This window comes from Panthera onca, chromosome B2 (genome assembly GCF_046562875.1).
Source record: "Panthera onca isolate mPanOnc1 chromosome B2, mPanOnc1 haplotype 2, whole genome shotgun sequence".
Taxonomy (NCBI): Eukaryota; Metazoa; Chordata; class Mammalia; order Carnivora; family Felidae; genus Panthera; species Panthera onca.
Window position 1 is genome coordinate 123628535 of NC_138343.1, and position 25608 is coordinate 123654142.

Below are 25608 nucleotides of genomic sequence, written 5' to 3' on the forward strand. Positions count from 1 at the left end.
TCTACAGGGCAATAGGTAAGTGCCTCTCCACCAGACACAACTTGCAAAAAACATAAGCATTGTCATCGGTGTTCTACAGTTCGCCAGAATTGTAAAGTAGCTCAAGGTCAACGAAAGGCAGATATAACCCAGAAGAGTTTACTAAATAGGATACTTATCTTTTTTGCCCTTTTCAAAGACTTTCACAATTTTTCCCGGTATCTACTACCAAGGAGTGGGGACTCTTGTGAAAGTTCATATCAGTTCTAGAAATGGAAGTTATATGTTCTTTGCATATTTTGGAAGTAATGTGTACATTTTGCAACTCTGTGAAGTCACCTTCCAGAGACACTACGACCATCTGCCAGTAATGGCCCTCTGATTTATCCTTCATCAATGCTCTGTAGAAGAAAAGGTGACAAACTGAGCCAAAGGCTCTAAGAACCTGCAGTGTTTGTGTGCAGGGAATGCTAAGCCAAAGTTGCCAGGGTCTGAACTTTGATAAAATGAGAAAAACCCTTCTCCCCAACTTGAGTGCCAGCCTCATTCACATGAAAAGATGCAAAGCCATGTTCTCCAGGCCTGCATCATTTTTGAGAACTGTCCTTGAGATTTTATTTGGAGTCCCTCTCCCCAGGATGCTTACTAAAGATCTGTGGCTCGGTCCAAAGGGCTATCTGAGTGATGGGAAATGATCATTAAGTCCATATTTTAATTCTTTGACAATCTTTTTTTTTTTTTTTTTTTTTTTTTAATTTTTTTTAACGTTTATTTATTTTTGAGACAGAGAGAGACAGAGCATGAACAGGGGAGGGTCAGAGAGAGGGAGACACAGAATCTGAAACAGGCTCCAGGCTCTGAACTGTCAGCACAGAGCCCGACGCGGGGCTCGAACCCACGGACCGCGAGATCATGACCCGAGCCAAAGTCGGCCGCCCAACCGACTGAGCCACCCAGGCGCCCCAATTCTTTGACAATCTTAAAAGCCTTAAAAGACATCCTTAAAAGGATGGATACCATCCATCCATCCATCCATCCAGTCTTCCAGTTGTTCATACCGGGCAGGCACTAGGCGAGGCTTATTGCAAATCAGTAGACGTTTCCTAGATCCTGTCAACTGATGCCTCTCCAGGGTGTTCTGACTCCGGTTCCAGGAAGATAGCATGACATCTCAGGGAAGCAATAAAGTGCAAGAGTCAAAGAAGTCCCACCTTACTAGCTTTCTCTCTCTCTCTCTCTCTCGCTTCAAGCAAATTATTATCATCTGTGAAATATGAGGACATAACTCTCATCATCTCATAACCTGCTAATGTCCATCATGCAGCTAGACGTCAGGTTCAGGCCGACTGCTGCTAACACCTACTCTTCCTCCCACTTAGGCTCTTATTTTACTTCCACATCAGCCATTCATGCAGATTTTACATTTCAGCTCTTTCTCACTGATTTGCTAGCATAACACCATCCTTCATCTTATTACATATCCTTTATCTCATTAACTAATATAATGTCATAACCCTGTTAACTTATTTGTAACCTATTAACATGACTGCAGTTGGACTAAAATTCTCTCATTTTTTTCTCCTATCACTATAAGCTTGTCATGAATGATTTAATCTGTTCCTTGGTTTTTGTCCCTTTCTTCTCAATCCTCATACCCTACTGGATTTTTCCAGTTTGTGATTCATAACTGGGATTACCAATGTTATCAAACCCAAACTTTTCAGCCTCCCCCACAATCTGCACCTCTTGTTCTAAGCATCATCTCTGTGACTGGTACGGCATCCCAACTTCCCCGCTTATTCATAACCTGGACCCTTTCCAGCTTTCCACTGTTCCACAAACATTGTTTTTTGTCAGGCCAGTGATCAGGGCTAGAGATATAAAGCAGAGGGGCACCTGGGTAGCCCAGTTGGTTAAGCATCTGATTCTTGATTTCCACTCAGGTCATGATCTCATAGTTTGGGGGATCGAGCCTCATGTTGTGCTTTGCACTAACAGTGCACAGCCTGCTTGGGATTCTCTGTCTCCCCCCCTCCCCCAAATAAACAAACATTTATAAGAGAAAGATATAAAGGATATAGAATGCCCTCCAGAAGTTGAAAGCCAGTGTATAGGAATTAAAAAGAGAGACATATATTTAATTCAACATATGGAATAACTCTCTTAAAATGTTTATTTCAAAAGTTGAATAGGCTATTCCAGGAAATGGTGAGTTATCTTTTCCTGTACTGTTTAAGCCAAAGCTAAAAGACCATCCTATTGGGGTGGGAGAGGATGGATAAAACAGCTTCTAAGCATTGATGTTTCCAGTTACCTCTTTGGACAACGAAGACCCAACTCCAGGTTGGAGCAACCCTGCAGCGACTCCTCCTCCCTTGCCATCTAAAGCGAGGGACCCTGAGCAGAGGGAGATAGTGACTGGAGAAGGCTGATGAAAGAAGACATCATTCATTCTGGTGACATTTACTTAAGGATTTCTACAGGACTAAAAGAACCCAGAGGCTCCTGAGTGGCTCAGTCCATTAAGCTTCAGACTCTTGATTTTGGCCCAGGTTTTGATCCCAGGGTCATGGGATCAAGCCCTGTGTCGGGCTCTGCACTAGGCATGGAGCCTGCTTAGGATTCTTTCTCTCTTTCTCCCTCTGCCCCTCTCCCCCACTCATGTTCTCTCTCTCTCTCTCTCTCTCTCTCTCTCTGTCTCTCTCCCTCTCTCTCTCTCCTTCAAATAAAATAAACAAAAAATAAAATAAAATATCCCAAATGACATTTCTATTTGAGAGCACAGGATTTAAATTTGTATTCTTTACCATTAAACAGATATCAATTCAGTGCCAGTGATGCGACTTGTTTAGTACAGACTAAATCGGAGACTGTTCGCAAGGACATAGTGCAAAGCAGTACGTAAGCGATGATAGGAGTTCCCCTCGGACATCAGTGCTGTGTTCTCACTTAGGTCACTCGGACGTCTCGTTGGTTAATTTGAACATTAGCAAAATCGCAGTCCCTGTCTTGCTCCTTCAGATTCAAACTAAAAGCTCATTTGATCTTCAGTGCATTATGTTTGTAGCGTAACAGATTTCTATAACACCATTCCCGGGTATTCTGTAACTGCAGTTGACAGCTTCCCCTCAGCAGTGAGGAGGTATTTGTGTGTGTTCTCCTGTGTGTTCTAGATATAATATTTCTGCCCTGAGGACAAGGATTATCTTCAGATTTAAGTCTAGCACAGAAGCCAAATACATTAAAGGCTTATAAAGATGTTCATAAAAATGACAAAGAGGGGACTTTCCTTTGGGCAAGGCTTGTCATTTTCTAGTTTAACTCTAGCTATAGATGAAGAATGCGGCATTCAATCAGTTTTCAGTCTAGGCTGTACTGAAGGAAAGAAAAAAAGACACATAAAGACATAAATGTCTGACGAGTTGTACGTGAAGAACTCTTACCTGGAAAGGAAGATGATAATGCCAATGATGAATTCACTGAGGAAATGCATTAGATACATCAGATTGTCATCTTTCGTTTCAAATTATGCAAAAGGGATAGGGGCCCACTCCTGACCATAGTGTGTCAACCAGGAGGGTGTTTTACAGGTTCTCAGATACACTAGTAATGATTGTGACTGTTTTCTCAGCAGGCTGTAACCACTGATTATTCAAAAAACAAACAAAAATGAAGATGCCCGGCTTAATGATTAATTTATCATATGATCTCCAGCATCACTCCTGCCACTGTTTCTTGATATACACTACAGTCTTTAGAACCTTTGTGTCTGGCTACCTCCTCGAGTGTCACTAAGGTCACTGATAATGACAGCAAATGACATCCGACTCTTGGGTGTCCTTCAAAGGAAGGAAGCCTGAGCCACCAGTGATACAACCTGGAAGGTGTTACGGAAGTGCCACCACAGGAAAAGGGGCTGTAAACCCAGGACTAAATGAAGCAAGTGAGAGAGTCCCACGGGTTCTGATGGCTCAGAAGCCACCTCTAAGTATGAGATACATGAAACACTGGTGGGTGGCCACTCAAGTTTCTCTGCCGCTTCAGCCCTCTTGGCCATCTCACTGGGTGGTAGCTTGACCTCAGGCCATGAAGGTGGAATAACGCCTCTTATGCCTCTTCTCGTCTTCTCTCTCTGTGCTCTTTCCTTCCATTTGGTATCCCTCAACCAGGACCAGATACGTAATTTAGGGGGTCCAATGCAAAATGAAAACACAGTGTCCTTTGTTTAAAAATTATTAAGTATTGGGGCGCCCGGGTGGCTCAGTCGGTTGAGCGTCCGACTTCAGCTCAGGTCATGATCTCCCGGTTCGTGAGTTCGAGCCCCGCGTCGGGCTCTGTGCTGACAGCTTGGAGCCTGGAGCCTGCTTCAGATTCTGTGTTTCCTTCTCTCTCTGTGCCTCCCCTGCTCATGCTCTGTCTCTGTCTCTCAAAAATACGTCAAAAAAAATTTTTTTTTAAAGTAAAAATTATTAAGTATTTCGAAATGGACATAGTAAAGGATTAAAGCAAGATGGGGTCTCTTAAGTGTGGGGGCCTGTGCAAATGTATTGGTCACATGTCGATGAAGCCATCCTTACCCCACCTCCCACTCCCTACCAGTAGCTTCAGTTTCTTCACGCTGCCCTGAGCTTCCTTAAGCAGCCTTACCCTGGCTGCTCCAGAGAAACTGGCTTCCCTTCAGTGCCCCATAGAGCCCCTTTTCATTTATTTCCTTCCTGTGGAGCCCTGGTCTCCACCCCTACTCAGCTGAATTTATTTGTGATAAGGCACTATCACACCTAACAATGGAATAATGAGCACTAAGGAGTTTGCCCTATAACTCAACGCAGAGTTTCTGGTGGAAGAATCTCAGGTCCTGGGACAAGTTTCCAGAGGAAGGTATTTAGGTCTTTTTCAGTCACACAGCAGACACGTTGTGCTAGGTTCTGGGAATGCAAGGGTGAATGAGATTTGTTTCCAGCCTTTGAAGAACGGACTACTACTGTGGGTAGCAGACGCAGATCACAGAGTGGTGACACAGGTCAACCAAAGACAATGGTAGGCAGCAGTTTAGTGATACTGGAGACTAAAGGACAGGTGGTAAGAAGAACTACATCACAAAGAGTGCTTTGCTTGTGTTATTTTTGACCTTTATAACAGGTAAAAACTGCGCAGTTACAAGGCAGATATGTGCAGGAACATAATTGATTTTATTTCTAAAATTGACTCGCTGCCATAAATCTCACATTCGATTTGGAGCAGAGACTTTGTTCCATAATATTCAATGTACCTGAAGGGGATCAGAATACCCCAAAATATCCCACTTTGGCATAGTGACTATTTTGAGCTGAAGGCAATTTAGAAACAGCAGATGCAGGAAGGACTCTCTGACCCCGCCTCACCCGGCTAAAATCCAAGTCGAAATTTCCAGCAAAAAAGGTACCCTTGCTGTACCAGGAAGAGAACATTCTTGTGACTGGAGATGGGGAGTCCATGCCAAGATACTTCCGTACAAATAACCCTGACTAAAATAACCCTTATTTTCCATTAGTTATCCTCAGATACTTCCTAGTCACTTTCTCACAATTTACCACCCCCAGAAGCCCAAAACTTCTTTCCTTTGTTTTGTCCCATCTCCACCACTTTACTGTTCTTTGTTAAGATGTTATGTAAGCTCTGGGGCCTATTTATTTCTCTGGGTCTTTGTTTGTCTTCTGGGAAGGCTCCTACTGTCAGGTAAAATTTTCATGAACTGTTGGTGTCTTTTGTTAGTCTAATTTGTCTTTGGTTGGTGTTTTTTGTTAGTCTAATTTGCAAGAAGAGCTAAAAACCGAAGAGGGTGGAGGAAGAGACTTTCCTTTTCCACATTCCTCAGCTCAATGTAAGGTTTTTTCACCCAAAGTCACATATTTTATCTCCGTCACTGTCCTGCTCAGACATAATCCTCTTAAGAGTAAATATCTGGTTACTGAGAGATTCTTGTCCACATCCCTCTTCGCTGACTCTTTTCTAATTTTTAGGGGGAGGGACAGGGATCATATGTCGTCCTGTATTAAGGAAGGTGACTCTCCTGTCCCCTACGCACTGCAGACTCCCCTGCATCCTCTCCAGGTGTAAACCTCTTTACTGGTGGCTTTTGCTGCTGTGCAACGTGACGGTCCTTGTCACAGGGTGCCAAGATCTATGAAGGTATTGGGGTCTGACGTCCTGGGCATTATCAGACTCTAGCAGCCGACACTTTCGGTGACCTCACACTCTTCTATCTCGGAACCTGGGTAGTGCTCTCTGACTTTGCCCAAGTGTGCAGAGCTCCGTAAGGCTGTTATGAGGTTCACTCTCCTCGCCCTTCCCTCAGTCACCCAGTCATGCAGGTAGAACATCAGTCCCACTACCTGCTTGTCTGGAAGGACTGTGTTCTCTCTAGGTATCCCTAGGAAAACAAAGTTCTAGAACATTCTCCCGTTCCCTCACAACTGCCTGCATTCCCTTACCCCCACTACCACCCCAGGTTCTGACCCTGATGCAAGAAGCCAGAGGATTCTCCTCTTTCCTGGCCTTCTCCCCATTATCCCCCGACCCAACCTCATCAGGGCTTTTCTTCTACTGTGAGGAGGGAACTTCCTCTTATCCCACATTTTCCCCAGATCTATGATCTACTTTGTAGTAAACCCTCTAAGTTTAGTTCTTGACAAGTAGAAAGCAAACTGTGGGGTTTCTCAGGAAACTCTGTCTCTTGAAAGCCTGATTTCTAAGACTCTTGTCTTCTAACCAAGTTTAGCATCTAAATTCAATGCTGAGCAAAGTTTTTATTTGTTATTTATTTTTTACTTCAACTGTTTATGTTTTCTTCTTCCCTGGGGTTGGGTCTTCATAATATAAAGGCTACTGAGGAAAAAGTCTGAAACACTGGGGAGGAAAAATAAATCTACTTACGATGCCACTATGTAAAGGAGCTAGAACTTTATCCTATAAATATTAGATGCCACTGAGAGAAAAGAAACAAACCAGGTGACCCTCTGATTCTTCTAGATTTTTGCATGGAAGCAATTTCCAAACCACAGGAAGGGGGAATTCAGGCAGTGGTCTCTCTGAATAGAGGAGACAGATGTAGGAGATTGGGAAGACTGAGGTATCTGTCAAAGCTCCAGAGAAAAAGAGGTTAAACCAGAGCTTCAAGGATGCCCTTAAGCCTGAATACTAACACCCCTTGTCTGAATACTAATCTACGCAGGGTAGGTTGGATTGCTATTAGAACAGCTGCTTGAATACTATAAGCTGAACAATTTCCTGAGCTAATAAAGATCTGGGAGAAAGTTGAGTTCTTACCAGCTGGGGTGAAGAGGCCTCACTGAATACCCAGTGCATTCAGTAGAGACCACAGAACGGTCATGTCTTAGGAGTGAGACTAAATTATCTCTAGATTAAAAACTACTTTATATCCTTTCTAATAAAGCTCAAAGATAGTGTCTGAAATCAAATTGATGACAAGTAACTTAATTTTCTACTAAATAATATTCAACATTCTTTAAAGGAAGACAACAAAATCTAAACACTCAGCAGCACAACATTCATAACCTGTAGCATTCAATGAAAAGTCATTAGATAGGCAAAACAAAGCAACAAAACCTAAAACCAGGAGGAAAATCAGTCACTGGAAAGAGTCCTCACAGATAATGAAATTAGCATATAAGAATTTTAAAACAATAGTTTAAATATGTTCATATATTTAAAGGAAAATATGAATGCAATGAGGGTGTCAATAATTACACTAAATATTAAGAGTCTCTATTTTGCATCTGGATTCTACAGAGATTGCCTGACTGGATGCAAAGCAAGACCCACTACAAGCTGCTATAGGAAATACCCTTAAATATAGAGACAAGGATAGATTAAAAGCAAAAGGATGGAAAAAAATTATACTATGTCAATGCTAATCACCATAAAGCTAGAGTAACTGTATTAACGTCAGACAAATAGACTTCAGGAAAAGTCATATTATCAGGGGTCAAGAAGGTCATTTTATAACAATGATAGGGTTTATCATCAAAAGGGCATTAATAATCCTAAAACTACATACTTTTACAATACAGCTTCCAAATATGTGAAAGAATAACTGATGGACTGAGAATTGAAACATTCAAATCCACAGCTGAAGATTTCAATACTTCTCTTTCAGCACTTGACAGAAAAAGTCAATAGAAAACATTAAAGTTCGGGGCACCTGGGTGGCTCAGTCGGTTAAGCGGCTGACTTGGTCTCAGGTCATGATCTTGCGGTCCGTGAGTTCGAGCCCTGCGTCGGGCTCTGTGCTGACAGCTCAGAGCCTGGAGCCTGTTCCAGATTCTGTATCTCCCTCTCTCTGATCCTCCCCCATTCACGCTTTGTCTCTCTCTGTCTCAAAAATAAATAAACTTAAAAAAATAATAAAAAAAAAAAAGAAAACATTAAAGTTCTAAAAACCTTAACAGTGCCATAATCCAACTTGACCTAATAGAACATTACATTGAATAACAGCAGAATTCATAGTTTTTTCAAGTGCACAAGGAACATTAGCCAATATAGACCATATGCTAGGCCATAAAACAAATCTCAATACATTTAAAAGGTTTTAAATTATATAGACCATGTCCTTTGCTCAAAATGGAATTAAAATAAAAGGCAATATAAAATGATATCTGGAAAATACTCCAAATATTTGGAAATGAAACACACTTTTGAATAACTCATGGGTCAAAAGAAAGAACATAGTACAGGCAATCCTTGCATTGCACAGGTTCTAATATGCACAGATTTCAGCTACCATAAATAATACTGGTCCCTCATCAACATGGTTCCCATTTCAGTTACCACATTTTGGTCATCATAGTTTATTAACTGTAAGTAATTCAATAAACTTCATTGTGAGATTATCAGTCCATGAATCACTATGCAAATGATCAGTGGCCAATCACATCACTTCTTCCAAAATTCTTTGGTGATTTATTGCTGTGCCTCTATTACTCAGTGCACACACATAGAGTAATGCTGTTTCCTTCTTGGTCCCCCCTGATAAATCACATGACATTTTACAAAAATGGATGACCCAAAGAAGGAAATGGCCAACAGAGATGAAAGTACATCAAACAAACAAAACGTGATCATGTTGGAAGCATAATTTGAATCAAATGCAAATGGGATTAGAGAAGAAATCGCTAACGTGGGAATCTTAATATTGCAGCTTTTTGAGAGATTCTAGATTTATAGTCCGAGGAATGTAGTGAAAGTGACATAAATGAGGAATGTACTTACAATGGAAAGGATAAACATGCCCCAGAGGAAGGGATCCTGGCAAAAAATGTTACATTAAAGGACTCTTGGATATTTCATACCATTGAATGTGCAAAATATCAAATGTTGGAAGCTGAATCAAAGTTATAAAGTTCTGAGAATGACAATTCACAGAGGCATAGAAAAAGTGATCACTCCTCGTCATAAATTATACAACGACAAGGCAGAAAACACCGTTCAAACTCTTTTGATTTGCTTTTTCTGTCAATCGTAGCAATATATAAATAATACAAAATTCATTATTTCACCTCAGGGGGACAGTTCAGTGGCATGAGGTACATTCTCATTGTTGTACAACCATGGCCACCATCCTTCTCCAGAACTTTTTCATTTCCCAAATTGAAAGTCTGTATCCACTTCCTAAGTTTTTTATAAAGAAGGAAAACACTTTAATCCTCAAAGCGTTTCACTATAAACAGTTTAATGCGTCCAAGGGTTTAAATTACAGGGTACTAAATAAATATTCGTTTCATTATTTTTTTTTCATTTTCCTACACAGTTATAGCAGAGTTTCTAATGCCATGACAAAAAAATCTTAAAGGTCACAGAATAGTTGGAATTTTTCCATTGATTATTAAGATCACTTTGCAGGATTTCAGTTTGCATGGTCATTTTTATGGTCCTTCACTATTTTGTATACACTGTGTATCAAAATTTGCGAGGTAAAGTCAAAGTGGTCTCTAACAGGAAAGTTGTAGTTTTATTTGCTTACATTAGAAAATAAGAAAATTCTTTCAATATATGCATGTATCTAATCATCACATCGTACACCTTAAATTTGCAATGTTTTATATCAATAATATCTTAAGAAAGCTTGGGAGTAGAAAATAAGAAAATTCTCAAGTTCAGTTCTCTAAATTTTTACCTTGTGAGCTGGAAAACAAAGAGTAAATTGAATCCAAAGTAATTATAAGGAAAGCATAAAGAGCAGAAATTAACACAATAGAAAACGCAGAAGCAACATAGTAAAATCAATGAAATCAAATAACCCACAATTATTATTATTATTGTTATTATTATTATTTTGTATTTATCTAAAAGAAATGAAAATGTATGTCCACACAACACTGGAATACTAATATTCATATAAGCTTCATTCACAATAGCCCCAAACTGAAAGCAACACAAATGTTCATCAAGAGGTGAGTGGATAAATTGTGGTATATCCATTCAATGGAGTATTAATCTGCAGTAAAAAGCAATGAACTACTCATTTAAGTAGCAACATGGATCTTAACATTTTGAAAGCATCATGCTATGTAAATGACATGAAGAGGTACACACTGTATAATTCTATTTATATGGAAATCGAAAATAGGCAAATCTGATTTACACGGACTGAAAGTAGATCAATGGCTGCCTGGTTCTTGGGGTGAGGTGGAGAGACTGAGTACAAGAGAGCATAGAAAACTTCTCAGGGTGATAGAAATGGTCTATATCTTGATATGGTCGTTACTTGGAAGTTCTTTTTTTTTTTTACCAAAATTCATTGAGTTCAACATGTGTGAATTTTATTGCAAATAAAATGAATAATCATGAGGAGTATTAAACTGTAAGCTTGAAGGACATATTCATGTAATCTTGGGTTCTTATGAACCAAGTATGTTGATGGTGGTATAGGGAAGGTAGACACTTGGACAAAGATGCATGTTTGTGTTTATATTTGCATGTGTGTGTGTGTTGATGGTGGTAGAAGATGGGTGGCTCATTTGCCTGCCTCCCACCATTCTGCTCCAAAGGAAGCACCCCCTTCTTCACTTTCACTTCCTCTGCTAAGGCTTATTTTCCAACATCACGTACATATTTGTACATATTTATATATTTACAACACAGAAATTCAGTCAACAATAAGAAGAATGTAGCCTTCTGTGTTCTCTCCATTAAATACCACTACCCATATAGAGCTGCAGGAAAGCGCATTTCTCACGCGTGCATAATTTACAGACCAATGCTTTACTACAAAGTGAGAATTTCTCTCTCCAAGTTCCCAAATGACAAGCCATCCTATTCCTTTTTTTTTTTTTTTCCAGGAACCAGGTCTTTCAGGCATATCGATGGGTAATAACTGCTTCCTCCTCACCCCTCCCCTAACACATACATACACACACACTCAATGCTGTACTTCCTGGGGGAATTCAGACCCAGTCTGAACTAGTTACGTCTGGCAGTTCCTCTGCAGCCTGCAGCCTGAGAGAACACAGGGCTGCCACCAGCAGCCAGAAGCCAGAATGGAGAGCAGAAGGACCTCAAAAACTGTCCCCAGATGGTGCCCAGACATTTTCCTACTTTGAAAGACAGCCCTGTTTTCTCTGAGTATTGGCCCCATGGCAAAAGATCGCAGACTTTACTGCATTTCATTGGTCATCTCTCCTGAGCCTAAACCTCTTGCTCAGCAAACCAATGCCAAGGAGCAGGCTAGGCAGAATCTCTCTGGCAGTTTCCCTGCCAAAGACAGCAGCCAGGGCCGGGCTTCTCCAAGTAGAAGTTGGTTCATGCCCTGTGTTGCTGCAGACATATGCAGGCAGTAGAAGCTATCCTGGGCTCTGCCTCACCAGCAGCCTTTCTGGTTTGCTTCTGTTCATTCTTCCGTGTAGAACTATTTGTAGAACCCAGAAGCTACCTATCTCTGCTTCTTAAACATCTTCTTCACAAGCTACTTCTTTTAAGTGGTCGTATGTGATATTCCAAGTTTTGGAATCACATGGGCTACTTCTTGCCAGATGTTACAAACCACTGAGCTTGGCAGAAATCACAGAACATCTTGTTTTTTTTCAACTGTCACTTATATAGAGATTGCGTACTAGACTAATATTGACTATATCTACTCCTTTGATCCATAACATGTTATCATTCAAATATCATATCATGCCTAATCCTAAATATTCAATAATGGTTCCCCAAACCAAACAAGCTGGCATGAATTGAGTTGTTTGTTTTTGGGGTTTTTTTTCCATGTTTCAGAATTTGGGCTAGCATTGTGTCCTATGAGAAACACTAGTCTCCCCGTCTGAGGCTGAGTCAAGGGTGGAGAGTGTGCCTATAACACAGCCAGATGAACAATACAGAGATCTGGACTGATCTGATCTGATCTGGCTTCTACGCCAGCCTATGGCTTTCAGCTGGGGATCTGAATTTGACTTCTGAGACCTCTGACTCACTAATCAAAACTGAGTCCATTTAATCATTTCCAACACCCTCTCCCTCTCGGTCTTCTTGAGACTGGTTATAGAGAGGCAGACAAATGAACTGTTCGTTCTTAGACCCATACATTCGGTCTGAAAACTCAAAGATATAAAATTTAATCTGAAACCCAAGTTCATTTTCTCTCATTGCAGCAGAATTTAGTTTGCGCCTAGAAATGCTGGCCCGAAGATGTTGATCATGTTCTGAACTGAACCAAAAGTCAGAAATAAATTTTAAATCTATCTATCAAAAGAAAAGTATCATGCACTGTTTTGCTTACTTATACTGTTGGGTAAGCCTTTGGCTAGGAAAAGATGTAAGGTGTTTCATTTGTCAGACCGTATATTGGATAAAAATCTAATCTTGCCTGTTCTGAAAACATTTACGTCTTCTAAAAATTCCTTGTATTGCCTAAAATAAAGTTTTATTTTTTAAATACACCAAGCATAAAATTACTTAATCTTCAGGAGGCATCTGATATGAAACCTTAGCTTTGAAATGATAAATTCTGTATCATTTTATGAGCTAATTAAATAGGCCCAATCTCTCATAAACATATATTCCCACGAAGACTGGAGAAAGAACTTTTAAAGCTACGTAAAATAAGAATAAGTAAATACGTTCACTTCATAAAGCAGGAAAAAACGTCTCCTCTCGGCACAGTGCATTAGGTGCCTTACAGAAGAGTAAGGCAAGTGATTTTCCCTGCCTAGGAAAATTATCAGACTAAACATTAATGGTATTGCAGGTGGCAGCAGCTGTGAACATAAAAGGGTTGTTGTCGGCTACTTTTTCCCCAGTGATGTTCGGCATTTTCTTAAAAATAATGTGCATCGATATCACCACTACCTTCAACATTACCCTGACGGTGAGCTGGGATCTAGTCCTGGAGTAACCGATGGGTTATTAGGAGTGGAGGGAGAGGGGAAGGGAACCCCACTCTAATCCCCATCTAATCCAGTTATCAACTGGATAGCAGGTAGATCCTTCAGACCTCCTCGAAGTTTGAAATAGGGGTACTGGCAGCAAGAATAAAATGAACAAATAACTAGCCCAGAACTAAGAGAAGTTGCTGTGTCAGCTCCCCACTGAAGTGACAAAGAGATTGATAAGGCAAAACTTCTTAATTAACCAAATGCTAACGGTGACCCATATAAATATGTGTTTGAGTACATCGGACATCCATTATTAAAATGGCTCCAGGCCATGTCAAATTTCCTAGCCAGGACTTGTCACATAATGTTCTTGAAAATGCTACTTTTTGTTTACAAATATACAAGAGTTTACAGCCAGTTGCTAGGTAGATACAATTCAGCTTTTCCAATGGTTTTCACAATTTTCATGGGATTGGATTGTCATCTACATCACAGAAGGAAATCCATGTAATAGGGTCCTGATTTCTAGCATAAAACAAGAAATGGGCCAGCTAAAATCTCTGGGGAGAATGGTTGAACGTCACAACCAGAGTCATAATATTAAGAATACGGCTGACTTGAGGGGCACCTGGATGGTTCAGTTGGTTAAGCATCCAACTTTGGCTCAGGTCATAGTCTCACAGTTTGTGGATTCAAGCCCTGTGTCGGGCTCTGTGCTGACAACTCAGAGTCTGGAGTCTGCTCTCGATTCTCCCTCTCTCTCTCAAAAATAAATAAACATAAAAAAAAAAAAAAAAAAGGAGAAGGCAGACTTGAGTTATATAATAAATGAAGGACCCCACAGTATTGATAGCTTGTTATAGGGTCACTGTCACATTCCAAACCAAATCCTGTTTAAAACGTGCATGGTTAACTTTTGCTGCTATGGTGCTATGATGCACTGTTTTTCCGGAAACAAAAACAGTTAGCCTGCTTTCTGTACGAGTGTTCTCATGGTGCCAGGGTAAAGGAAACGTAGGCAGGGCACTAGTACGTGTCCAGAAATGAAGAGAAGTTGCTAGAAAATGGCCAAGGCAGTCCACCAAGACCTCAGGCATATTTTAAACTCATTAATAGGTACGATTTGATGGTAGAAATGGCAGCCTCTGCCAACTCTCGAAGTGAAACAGCTTCAGCCCACTCCTTTGACTAATGCCACTGCTGTTTGGTACAAGGTAATAACAACAGAACTTAGAAAAGAAATCCCACGTTACCAGCCTTCAGCCCCCAGGGTGATCTAGACAGGGAAACAGGGTGGGAGGGGTGGCAATGGGGTAGAAGTTCCCCTTAAACCCAAACTTCCCAGAAACTTTTGGCCTGAAGTTGTAATAGTATTGGTAAATTTTTAATGAATTTACTCAATGTTTTACAAACACTGCTCTTAAGAGCTTTGTCTCACCAGAAGCAGAAGTGTCCAGTATTGTGGGATAACAAGGCCCCCCGGGTATTTCCAACCAGCGGTGAGAAGCACTCTAATCATCTAGCAAAGGAAATATCATTCTCATGCATTACCCAAGAATTGTTGCTTAGCCCAAACAGGCTGAAGCAGGGTAGAGAATCTTTATAACAGATAACTCTTTTTTTTTTCTTTTTAATGTTTTCATTTTATTTTTGAGAGAGACAGAGCGTGAGCAGGGGAGGCGCAGAGAGAGAGAGAAGGAGACACAGAATCCGAAGCCGGCTCCAGGCTCCGAGCTGTCAGCACGGAGCCCGACGTGGGGCTTGAGCTCCCGAACCGTGACATCGTGACCTGAGCCGAAGCCAGCCACTCAATCAACCGAGCCACCCAGGCGCCCCAGGGTAGAGAATCTCTAGAGAGTGATGTGGATGGAAACTGGCCCCCAGACGGACCCCACAAGTCAGCACTGACCTTGGAGAACTCACCACTTCCCCAAATCTGGTTCACAGTCTTGGGGGGCAGAAATGATTTTGTAAGTGTCCCAGGGTTGGCCAGACTTGAGATGCTGACTCATTTAAACAAAGCCTGGAAGACATGATGTACAAAGCTAGAATGATAATTTAGAGTGTGGTATTCATGGTGGCCTGAGTAGCCCTCTCTTTCCTTTCTGACAAGCTATACTATCACCAAACTGTTTGGCGGGCACGGGCAACAACCAACGTAATGGGAGCACAGTAGCATTGGGTTCTGCAGTCTGTTTTACCCACCTGCATACCAGAGATACACCCGCCAGACAGACCAAATACATAGTCACGGAGAGAGTACCTTCTTCTGGGACACACGCCTTTGCGAGTCTACTTTTTCTCGGGGTCCATGCTGGTTGAAGCCTTTCCTCATTGACATTTCTTTTTTCTACTTTCCCTTAAGTTTATCAGTAGGCATTCAACAGAGTTACTTTCTATGGCTGTGCTGGTCTGACGTGCTGATTTCTTTCTTTCTTCTCCTTCTTTTTTTGTCGTGTTTATTTTTGAGAGAGAGCATAAAGAGCGCGTGCACGTGCGCTGGGGAAGGGGCAGACACAGAGGGGACAGAGGACCTGAAGCAGGCTCTGTGCTGACAGCAGAAAGCCTGATGCGGGGCTCAAACCCACGAACCACGAGATTGTGACCCGAGCCGAAGCTGGATGCCTAACTGACTGAGCTCCTCAGGCGCCTCTAGCGTGCCCATTCCTTCATTTAAGCCATACAGGGCGCTCTCCTTTCAAGTAGTTAGGGGCACCTACTGAAGTGCCATCCACATTGTGAAAGGAAGTATGTGAAGATATTTGATGAAAACCTTAAAATGGAAAGCTCTCCTTGAGAGCTGGTAGCTCCCGGAAGGAGGCAGTGCCCGAGAATTCAAATAGGAAAGGTGTTGCCAAGATGGCTGTGCATTTGGGGGTCTTTATCCTTAAGGGGATATTGGTTATAGGATCACCAAGGTGTGACAATCAAAGGAGGAAGAAGGAAGGGAAACGATATAAATCAACGCCTGCAGTCTGAAGGCGGGGCAACCATACGGTGGCTCTTATTTGACAGCTTCTGACTCAGGCGTCGTCTGTCACCGAACACCTATCACGTTCAAGGTGCAGAGCTCTGTGCTACGAGGCTTTCAAGAGAAACAGGGACAACCTGTTACAAACGATTAATGAACTTTGCTCTTTCTGCCTTCTCAGTAGGTCAGTTTTTTCTCCATTGGCCTGGAATATCCAGAGAGGAGGAAGGCAGTGGGGAGGGGCAGGAGATTAGGGAGTTCAGTAGGGAAGGAATTCAAAGAGAGCTGAGATAATAATCACCTTCCAGCCTTGCATGATAGGGGTTTGCCGTGTAATCTTAGCTTTATAAACTTGCCCGACATTTTGAGAAAGGATTGTCCCCGTGTCTTTACCCGATAGCCTAGTAATGAGCCTGCCTGGCCAACTAGATCCCAGAGTTTTACATAAAGTACAAAAACAGGAAGTTGGTTAGCGAAGGCCAGTTTGTGTGGTGGGGAAGGGGTCTGTCTCTGACCCCAGAGAAGTAGGAAGAAGAAAAGGAGGAAGGAAGGTGTGGGAGGTCGATAGCCAGATGAGTGTCCCATTTGCCCCTCCTGGCTTTGGGCCTGGAGCGGGACTGCGTCCAGTCACTTCTCCTCACTCATTGTACTGTTCTATAACATCACCACAAACACTGAATTAGCAAATACTGGACCACTGCTCTTTGGGGACATACATGGTTAGGTTTCTGGTAACATCTTTTTTCCTTTCAAATAGGTTTCTTTTAGGGCAGTTTTAGGTGCACAGCAAAATTGAGCAGAAAGCAGAAAGTACAGAATGCTCCCATATTCCGCCCCCCCCCCCCCCCCCCGGCCACAAACTCATAGTCTCCTGGACTATGACCATACTCCACCAAAGTGGTACACTTGTTACAATCGATGAAGCTATATTGATACATCAGAATCATCCGAAGCCCACAGTTTATATTAGAGCTCACCCCTGGTATTGTACATTCCCTGGGTTTTGACAAATAATGACACATATCCACCATTATAGGATCATACAGGAAAGTTTCATTGCCTAAAAATCTCCCTGCCCTGACCCCCTGGCAACCACTAATCTTTCACTGCCTTCATAGTTCTGCCTTGTCCAGAATCTCATATAGTTGGAATCATACAGCCTGTAGTCTTTTCAGATTGGCTTTTTTCACTTAGTAATATATATTTCAGTCTCCCCTCCACCCTATCTTTTCTTGGTTTGATAGCACATTTCTTTCTAATGCTGAATACTATTTTATTGTCTGGATATACCTCAGGGTAATGGACTGAATTATGTTCCCCCGCCCCCGCCGTGAAATTCATATGTTGAAACTCTAACTCCCGTATGACCGCACTTGGAGACAAGGCCAGTTACAAAGGTAATTAAGGCTAAACAAGGTCAGGAGGTTATAAAGGTGGGGCCCTAATCGATAGGACTGTCCTTATAAGAAGCAGAGACATGCTCACACAGAAGAAGAGCCATGTGAAGACAAAACGAGAAGCTGGCCATCTGTAAGCCAGGAAGAAATCTCTCACCAGCAAGCAAATTTTCCAGCACTTTGATCCTGGATTTCTAGCCTCCAGAACTGTGGAAAAAACATCTGTGTGTAAGCCATCCAGTCTGGGGTATTTTGTGATAGCAGCTGGAGCAGACTAATGAATACACAGTTTATGTATCTATTCTCCTACCGAAGGACAACTTGGTTACCAAGTTTTGGCAATTATGAATACAGCTGCTATAAACAGCCAACGTGCAGGGTTTTGTGTGTCTGTAAGTTTTCAACTCATCTGAGTAAATGCTAAGGAGTGTAACCACTAGATCATACGGTAAGAGTAGCTTCAGCTTTATGAGAAACTGCCAAGCTGTCTTCCACAGCGGCTGCACCGTTTCGCATTTCCACCAGCAGCGAATGAGAGTTCCTATAGCTCCACATCTACACCAGCATTTGATGGTGTCACTGTCCTGTATCTGGGCCATTCTAATAGGCATGAGGTAGTCCTTCAGTGTTGTTTTGGTTTGCATTTCCTTAGTGCCATAACCTGTGGAGTATCTTTCCATAGGCTAATTTGTCCTCCACATACCTTCTTTGCTGAGGTGTCCAGGTCTTTTGTCCATTTTTAAATCAGGTTGTTCATTCCCTTGTCGTTGAGTTTTAAGAGTTGTTGGTATATTTTGGATATTAGCCCTTTGTCAGTTAATGTCTTTTGCAAATATTTCTCCCACTTTGTGGCTTATCTTCTCATTCTCTTGACAGCATCTATCACAGAGCAGAAGTTTATACTTCATTAAATAATCAACATATAACCCTGTTTCATGTGTGTATCTATTTGTTTAAGAACACCTTATTTAATAGACACCATTGACTCATTAACACTGAACTCACAGACAACGGTTCTGTAAAACACGCCTGGAGGAAGCTAGTCTGACACATTGCTGTCTTGGTGTGCCCAGGCTTCTACTCAGGCTGCCATGACAAAATACCACAGACTGAGTAGCTTAAAGAAATTGAATTTCCCACGGTACTGGAAGCAGGAAAGTCAAAGACCAAGGTTATGGTAGGTTTCTGGTGGAAGCTTTCTTCCTGGTTTTAGATGGACACTTTGCCCTCACTTAGCCTTTCGCCCGAGTACAGTGCACAAGAGAAAGCCCTCATCTCTTTTGATAACAATCAGGGCCCACCCGTAAGACCTCATTTGACCTTGATTACCTTCTTAGATGTGTCATCTTCAAGTAGAGACACACGGGAGATTAGGGCTTCAGCATATAACTTTTGGAAGGCACTAACATTCAGCCCTTGTCACCTATGATTTCTCCATAAGGCACTTCGCAGCCTTCTCACTCTTACGAGCCATCCACAGCACGTCAACACTGTACTCAAGGGGCCACTGTCAACAGCAAAATCACCAACACGAAGCACGAAAATGCGAAAAGCTGAGCACCAAATAGGTCATGTAAGGAATACTTGCTGACAGTGTGAGTCCTGAAGTAAGACCGGGTGTCACCCTATTTGACCCCAGCTGAGAAGGGGCAAAACAGGCAACTCAAATTTCTCACCACTCTGCAAACAGCCATGGATGTGTAAGAGGCTGATTTGGGGGTTAAAACAAGTTTTAGTGATTAGGTAAATTCACAAATATAAAAGCAGCAAATAATGAGGATTGACTACATATATTTTAGATAAGTCAAAGGTATCATTCAAGTAAGGGGCTGCTCAACCTGCCCACTTGGATCTGAAGAAGTTCCTAGGACAAGAGGCCTATGCCGACACATCATGGTCATCTAGGTATTTACGAGGGGGGAAGGTCATGAGTAGACAGGAAAGGTCTAGGTGGCAATCTGGAATCTCCCTTTTCTCTTTCCTCACAGGATGTTGAGTTTAGAGCCAGAGGACCTGCCACAGGCCGGCTGTGGCAAAGCAAGGTGACCCTCCAGCAAATGCTGCAAGTAGACAACGAGGCCAAGCAGCTTAAGGAAAAACAGCAGAAACTCAGGGTTCTGTAGCTCTTCAGAATTGAAGAGAAGCAGAGTCAGTGAGTAGGAAATGTTCCTGTTCCTCAGTCTGCAAGTCCTGAGCCACCCGAGTGGCTTAGTCGGGTAAGTGTCCAGCTCTTGATTTTGGCTCAGGCCACGATCTCACGTTTCGTGGGTTCAAACCCCGCGTCAGGCTCTGTGCTGACAGCATGGAGCCTGCTTGGGACTCTTTCTCTCCTTCTCTCTCTGCCCCTCCCCTGCTCACACTTGCATGTGTGCTTTCTCTCTCTCTCTCTCTCTCTCTCCTTCACTCTCAAAATAAAAAAAAAAAATTAAAAAAAAAAATTAAAAAAAAAACAACCAGGAAAAAGAAAAGACGAAGGAAGGAAGGACATATTCTTGAAAACAAACTTGAGAGAGCCACAGTTTTCCAGCTGCAGCTTTCAGCTCTGGAGGGCAACAGAACTACCTGGACAGAGGCTGCCCCCTGGAGATGTGCGGATTCCTGCCAGTAGGACTCATGAGCCTTCAGGAGGCCAGGGGTCTGTCCGTACCCCAGCAACACAACAGGGAACCAGTAAGCCATGCTCTTTTCCAAGAGTACACCCAGACTCTTCCATTTCAACTAGACTGTAACACGGTGGGGAAAGCCAGGCTAACCGAGCCACTGGGCAGCTTTATCCAGTAGTGACTTGAGATGGCCTAAGAGACTCTTTAAATTACTCGGGTTCTAAATCAGATTGTACAGTTAGCTTTTCTCCCAGTTACTTACCAATGGGTGGGGGCTCGGGAAGAGTGCCAATCTAATTAGAAGATAAGGAAATTCCTTTCTCTCAGTATATCTCAGCTGTACTATGAGCTGAAATATATGGTCCAATTACAGACACACACACACACACACACACACGCATAGTTTTTAATTTGTTCAGTTGTGGTCATAACCTAGTGAGAAAAATAGAAAATCCCTCATTCATTAATCATGATGACAAGGCCGTTTATGAGTGCTCTAAATGTGAGTTACATTGACTTGTTTTATCCAGAGGGCAGCAGTGAGCTTTGGCAATGTTAGCAAAGGAAGACATTGGATGGTAGTCTGCAAGCTGATGATGCCACTCAGTCTGAATGTCCCTGGAAGGCTGCTCCAGTACATTCAAATGTAATTATTGCTGTTTTCAGTCTTGACTGCAACAGATGAACTTTTCAGGAGCCCAAGCAGCAGAGCCCAGCCAGACCATCTTCTTTCCTCTTACTCCACATCCCCTGATGAGTCCCAGGCACTTGGCCTGGGCCATCTCCTGTAACTGATTCTCTTCGTGGTATCGACGGCTTCATTTTGATCTACTCACTCCTGTAATTGTCCAGCCATTCTTCATGTCTGTGATCTTGTCCTTGAGATTTAGAACATGCTGATTATCTTTCATCGCTTCTCCTGCCGATACTATCCACTTACTGCCTCTCTCCCCTGTGCCGTGCCCTTGAATTCCTGAGACGGCGCGTTCAGGATTCTTGCTGCTGGCTTCCAGTTGGATTTCACTTCCTCCCTCCCTGCACCCTCCTTACTTCCATGCAGAGTCTCTAGCAAGTTGCTACATTCCTCTTTGACCACAGCCTCTCCGGGGTGGGGGAGGAGGGGGCTTCCTCATCAGCTCCCATCACGCAGTGGGATTGAGTGACACTCCCCTTGATCCATCAGCCCGCCTGTAGGTGATGATGGCTTCTCACTGTTGCAAGTCTCTGAGTCCTTTATTTCCATTTCCCTTACACTGCCCATTCCTCCATAATTTCTTCACTGAAATTTTTTTTTGTTCAGTGACAGGAGTTGGATTCTGCTCTCTGATACTCTAGTAACTTCTAATTTACTACTTGTGATACTTCCTTGAGTGTTCCACAGACCATCTGCTTTCAGAATCATTGTAGGTGCTCGCTAAAAACACAAAGTCCCGGGACCCATGCCAGCACCTTCCCAGTCAGAATGTTTGGGAGAGCTCAGTGGAGATTAGGCTATCTTCATTTTAACCCATTCAGAGCCCCCACCAAAACCAAAGACCTTCATATGAGTCTCCTGTCTGCTTGGAGTTGGCTAGCACCCGAGCGTGTTCCTGGGCCTGTCAGTAGTTTTCCAGAACCTTCAGGTAAAGCTCCTCTTTATTCTTAAGAATGAATCAAAGATTAATTACATGTATTTCAAGTAATTTAAACTTCTAAGAGAAAGAAGTGTCTATAAATAAGATATTTTTGAGCCAAACCCACTACATGTTTGGAGGCTTGCCACAATGAATCCCCATCTACGCTCTCAGGAACTCAAAGCGCACCTGTTAGAAGGGAGCTAGAATGTTCAGTCCAGTTTGCTCAGCCACGAAATGGTCCCTATTACAAAGCCACCCCTGTTTCTCCTGCACTCACTGTTTGGAATTCTGAGAGAATTCAGAAGAGCAGTAAACACAGCAGCCATCTGGTTCCACTTACAACAAACTTTATAGAAGGGAAACCAAGCTGAAGGGACTCGCCTAAAGCCTCACACCTGGTCAGTTTGTTTAGTGAATTTTTTCATAGGTTTTCTTCCTCCAAAACAGACTTCAGGTGTTGCTTACATATAACTTGTGACAGAGGTGGCCCTCTAGGTCAGGTCCTTCCTCTGACACTTAAATCAGTGACATCAGAGTGAAATGTTACTTTTTTTTTTTTTTTTGAGGATTGTATTAGTTTCCTATTGCTCATAACAAATTATGCAAATTGAGTGGCTTCAAACAACAATTAGTTATTACCCCTACAGTCTCTGTAGATCAGAAGTCCAGGCCCACCTGAGCTAGGTCTTCTCTGCTCAGGGTTTCACAAACTGAAGTAAAGGATTGGCCAGGCTGCATTTCTTTCTGTGGGTCAGGGTCCTTTTTCCCAAGTTGATATGATTGCTGGCAAATTCAGTTCCTTATGGTTGTAGGACCGAGGCCTCTGTTCTCTTGCTGGTTGTCTGCCAGGGTTATTCTTGGCTCCTAGAGGCCCTCTGTAGTTCTTTGCCATGTGGCCTCCTCCATAGGCCCTCTGTCACCTTGAATTGTGCTGATGTTGTTTTTTGTTTTGTTTTGTTTTGTTTTGTTTTTGTCTCTGACATCTAGATCCAGTTGTAATGGGCCTGTGTGATTTAGTCAGACCCACTGAATAATCCCCTTTTTAGTTAACTCAAAGCCAGATGATCAGTAACCTCATCATGAGAGGGATGTGCCCTCGTGTTCAGAGGTTCTGCCTACACTCAAGGAGAGGGAATTATACAAGAAGTGTGTACCAGGGGTGGGAATCTTGGGGCCAGCTTAAACTTCTGCCTATCACAAGGTCTTAAAGCAGCAAACATTTACTGAGTGCTGAACATGGGTCTAAACTTTGGTAAAAGATGAACTGGGCATAATTTGAAAATTTTAAGAGTTTATTTAAGCAAAAACTAATTCCAACTGGGCAGCCTCAAATCTGAAGTGTCCAGGAGCATGCTCTGGACTAGAACTATGGGAAAGACTTATATAGAGAAGATAGGAAAGAAAAAAAAAAAAAAGAAAGAAATTATTTGATTGCCTGTAGCTTAAAGTCCAGCTGACTGGCTGCGGTTGGTTGTCCTTGGCATTTCCATTTAGTAACCCTGAAGCATTTACAGGGTTAGATTTGGGGGTGTTTATGCAGGCCACCATGGCATTAGAGCCACCAGTCTAACAGTCCCCAGTTTAATTAATCTAATAACCGTATACATGTTCTAACCCATATAATCCTTACAACAGCTCTAAGGAGTAAATATCATTATTATTACCATCTTCTCTTTATAGACAGCATGTATAAGAGCAAATAAATTTAAGAAGTGTAATTCCCCCTGTTGAAAACAAGGGAAAAGACTCTTTCTCCTCTCCCCTTTCTCTCACAATTTCTTTCTTTGGCCTTTTCAAAAATACAAATCTCTGGCCAGTCTCTAGCAACTCAGGAATGTTTTCTCCAGAACTGGGGGCCATCTCTTTGAAAGGTAATGATCAGGGAAGATAATACCTAATCTCCTGATGTCCTGGGAAGAGAAGGGCCTACTGGTTACTTGATTCCAAATTGCAAAATCCACCTGATGAAATGGGTTGGATCCCTTTATTACATGACAGTGAGATTTCTTTCTGTCTTTGCAATCTCTTTAACTGATGTATCGCATTCTGGTTTAATGTTTACCCAGTAATAAAATTGTCCTATTTCTTTTCTACCTTTGTAGTGATGTTTTCAGGGTCAGGAAGAGATTCAGAGAAGTTAAGTAACCTGTCAGGGACACCTTACTGCTGAGCGGCAGAGTTTAGATCATGAGCTCCGGTAGTCTACATATCTACCCACCTCACTGTCTTGCTGTTGTATTACCAACAATAGCTTGTGGCTTCTAACTGTTCTTTAGCTAAAGCTTCTCCATACACTGTTTTATGGCCAATGAGTCCTCCATATCTGATCCTTTAGATCAGGGTTCCTCAACCTTAGAAATATGGACCATTTAGGCCACGTAACTCTTTGTTGTAGAAGCTGTCCAGTACATTGTAGGATGTTTAGCATCACACCTGGCCTCTACCCACTAGATGCCAGTAGCACACCCAGTTGTGAAATCAAACGTGTCTCCAGACATTGCCAAATATTTGGGAGGATTAGGGGCAAAATCACTCCAGGTTGAGAATCACTCCTTTAGTGGAAGAAGTAGGGGACGCACACACACACACACACACACACACACACCCCATGTGCTTGGCCAGGAGCAGGGAAGGAACCACACACATGGAAGAAAGGCTTTGACTTTGACTTCCACAGAATGGCTGAGGACCACTAGTCCGGTAGTTGGGGCTGCAGCCTCGTAAATCTTGTCCTTTCAGAAACAAGAAGAGACCAGTGTTGGCCGCAGTGTCCTCATTTCTTCACCCTATTCTTTTTTCTGGTTTGGTTGCAGAAGTGCCTGAGAAGAGCAAGTCACAATAAAAACTGTTCTCCTTACCAAAGATGTTTGCAGCTCTGGTTTATTGTGTATTTCTCTATCTTTAGTGAAAACTAAAGTCTCATTAAGTCCCCTAAAAGATCTTTGGGGGGAAAATGTTAATGAGTTTGGTCTAAGACTGAGCTTCAGATTTTATACAGCTGCAGACCACAGCACAAAAGTGACTTCAGCCTGGAAGAGTCTCAACTTAAAGCCCGGGAACAATCAAAAAAAATTTTTTTCAGGATTATTTCCCTGCTACATTCAAAACTTTGTGTCTTTCCTCTACTAACAAGAAACATATATATGTGTATATATACGTATATATGTATATATGTATACATGTATACATGTATATATGTATATATATGTATATATGTGTGTGTGTATATATATATATATATATATATATATATATATATACACACGTATTTCAGAGCAAGAAAACTTATGAACTGAAAATCAGCCTAATGTGCTTTCACCTCTTGCCCGAACATTCTGTACTTTAAATGTACTTCAGAACCAATGCTGTCTTTGTTCTGTGGCCATTTCCTCCCAAACTGTGTAAAGGACTATTCCTTTCCCGCAGTCAGCAAATAATCAGTATGTACCAAAGATCTGCTATCTCGCTGGGTACTGTAGGAAGAACAAAGAATCATCAAGTCCAGTTTCTCTACTCTCAAGTTTAGGTCACTGCTATGAAAAAGCAGTTTTGGGTCCGAAATGGAATAACATTTGCAAACATTTCCAATTTGCGAGTTCTACACACAAACATGATAGGTTGCAAAAGTGGGCTCACCGCTTGTTTATAAGTAAAAGGAGACCAAAAGGTGTTTACGGT

At 42.1% G+C, this 25608-nt stretch overlaps 1 long non-coding RNA gene across 1 annotated transcript in view; it reads left to right on the forward strand.

Moving 5' to 3' along the window:
* LOC144616276 (uncharacterized) overlaps positions 1–24792 on the forward strand; it is an 82136-nt gene extending 57344 nt beyond the window's left edge. Inside the window, exons 4-5 of the long non-coding RNA XR_014137673.1 lie at positions 19700–19927; positions 24670–24792. This is a non-coding gene — a long non-coding RNA (uncharacterized LOC144616276). The remainder of the gene's footprint in view (positions 1–19699; positions 19928–24669) is intronic.
* The last annotated feature ends 816 nt before the right edge of the window (positions 24793–25608 follow it).